This window comes from Carlito syrichta, unplaced genomic scaffold (genome assembly GCF_000164805.1).
Source record: "Carlito syrichta isolate Samal-C Ts95f unplaced genomic scaffold, Tarsius_syrichta-2.0.1 Scaffold304394, whole genome shotgun sequence".
In the NCBI taxonomy this organism is placed as follows: Eukaryota; Metazoa; Chordata; class Mammalia; order Primates; family Tarsiidae; genus Carlito; species Carlito syrichta.
The window spans coordinates 177,279-179,672 of NW_007248490.1; positions in this window are offsets into that span (position 1 = coordinate 177,279).

Here is a 2,394-nt window from a genome sequence, read left to right on the forward strand (position 1 = left end):
CCTCTTGTCCCCGCTCCGGGGGAGCCCGCCGCGTGCGTCCCGTCACTGACCCGCTTCTAGGAGCTTCGCTTGTTGGCTTCACGTTTGTTGTATTTTGTGTCGGAGCCGGGGGTGCCCGTGAGGATGGGCTCGCAGGTGAGGTTGGCCCGCCCCGCCCTCTACCCCCTCCTCGCCCCTGGTGGACCTGCGCCCGAGTGTGGCTCCGCGCCCCTTGTCCCTCTTCCCTCCCTCCGCCTGTCGCCGCATCCGGCGTCTCTTCCCGCCTTTGTGCTCTGCGCAGTCTTATCCATTTTGTACGCCGGAGTTCCATTTAAAAATGTTTGCTTGGGCCAGGCTCGGTGGCTCAGCCTGTCATCCCAGCACTTTGGGAGGCCGAGGCGCATGGACCGCCTGAGCCCGCGGGTTCGAGACCCGTCTGGGGAACATGAGGAGACCTTGTCGCTACGATAAATCAAAAATGAGCCGGGTGTGGTAGCGCACGCCTGTAGTTCTGGCCACTTGGAAGGCTGAGGCAGCAGAAGGATTGCTGGAGCCCCGCAGGCTGACGCTGCGGTGGTCGTGAGTGTGCCGCCACACTCCAGCCTGGGCGATGGGGTGAGACTCCAACTCAAAAAAAAATTTTTTTGTTTGGACATAGAATTCTGTCACCAAAAAGTAGGACAGGGCTAGATGATTTCCTAGGGGCCCTTTTGCCTGTAACGGTCAGTGGTGACGCAGGGGCACGTGTGTGTGTCCACAGTTGTGTGACCCAGGTGCCAGCACACACAGAGGACCGAGGACTGACTCCAGGCCAGTTTTACTGAGAAGGACTTTCAGGAGCAGATCTTGAAGCATTAGTAGGCGTTTTCCCGAGAGGAGAAAGCCAGTGGGATTCCCAGCGCTGGGAGCAGCATGTGCGGAGGGCCAGGAGGCGTCACAGACTGGAAGGCATTTGGGGAAGACGGCCAACCTGGTGTGGCTGAAGGGGGCCGCTTGCGGGTGGTGGGAGGGTGGCGGTGTGAGGAAGTGGCGTGGACACCCGGGGAGGCTCTCTGTGCAGGGTCTCGAGGGTTGGCCGGAGGGTGGGCTTGTGTGGCCGCAGGCACCGGGCAGCCACAGTCGGCTCTAGAGCAGCAGAGAGCAGGGCGGGAGGTGAGGAGGATGGATGCTCAGCTCTGGGGATCCAGCTCCCTCAGCCCCTGTTCCAGAGCTGGCCCCCCGCCCCCACGCTGGGCGCCAGAATCTGAGCGCTACTCTGAGGAGAGGCCTGGGAGGCACTGGTGGAGATGAGGATGGGAAGGACGTCTGGAGCGGCTGGCTCCGTCTAGCTGGGTGTGATTTACAGGGTGTCTCCCGAGCTCCTAGGGGAAGCCGGTGCTTTCCCGCTGTGGCGGCGACTTGGAGTCCGGATAGGCCGGGAATTCCCACAGGTTCTGAGGGCCTGCTCTCTCCCCCACCCCCCCAAGGCCCTTCCCCAGACCCCTCACAGGGGTTGTGCCGCGTCACCCGGCAGGGGCTTTCGCACAGGTGGTCCCTGGGCTGGGTCGCCCTTTCCACCCTTGTCTTGCCCCAGGTAGTGGCAACGATGGTGACAGTAAGAGCACGGGTGGCAGCAGGAGCCGGAACGCGGGCTCAGGCCTACTGTGTGCCGAGCTAAGTGGTTTCTGTGCATCCTCTCAGCGGGCTGGGGCAGAGACTTCATTATCCCGCGTTCGCAGGGGAGGAGGGCCAGAGAGATGAGTAACTAACTGCCCCGGAGGGGGGGTGTGGAGGCGGCATGTGAACCAGGGCCTTCTGGGGAGGGACAGGCCTCGGACTTGGGAAGGCCTGGCTGGGATCTGGCCAGAAACGTGGGAAACAGGGAGAGCGGGAGAGAGAGATGAGAGGGAGAGGGGGAGAGGAGGGGGAGGAGGAGGAAGAAGAATGGGGGAGGAGTGGGGGAGGAGGGATGGTGACGGCGATGTCAAAGAAAACGTCCAGGGGCAGGGCCTTGGGCGCCCGGCGAGCCAGGCGAGGTCCTTCCAGCCCCGCTCACGCTCACGTGTGCCCACAAGGGCGTGCAGGGCCCTCTGGGAGGAAGGCCCTGCCCAGAGTGCACGTGCGAGGCCCTTCAGGCTTGGGAGGTGTTGGGTATGTGTCCAATGGACCCTTGGCCCCGCCCTGATCCTAGTGGGTACAAGCAGGGTGAGGCACGGCCAGCTCCATGACCGGGCACTAGCCCTATTTTATTTATTTGCTTGTTTGTTGATTTGTTTTAGAGATAGGCGGTCGCTCTGTCACCCAGGCTGCAGTGCAGTGGAGCGATCGTAGCTCACTACAGCCTCACACTGCTGGGCTCAAGCGGTCCTCCCTCCCCAGCCTCCCAAGGAGTGGGACGGCGCGCACCGCCCCCCCCCCCCCCCCCCCCCCCCCCAC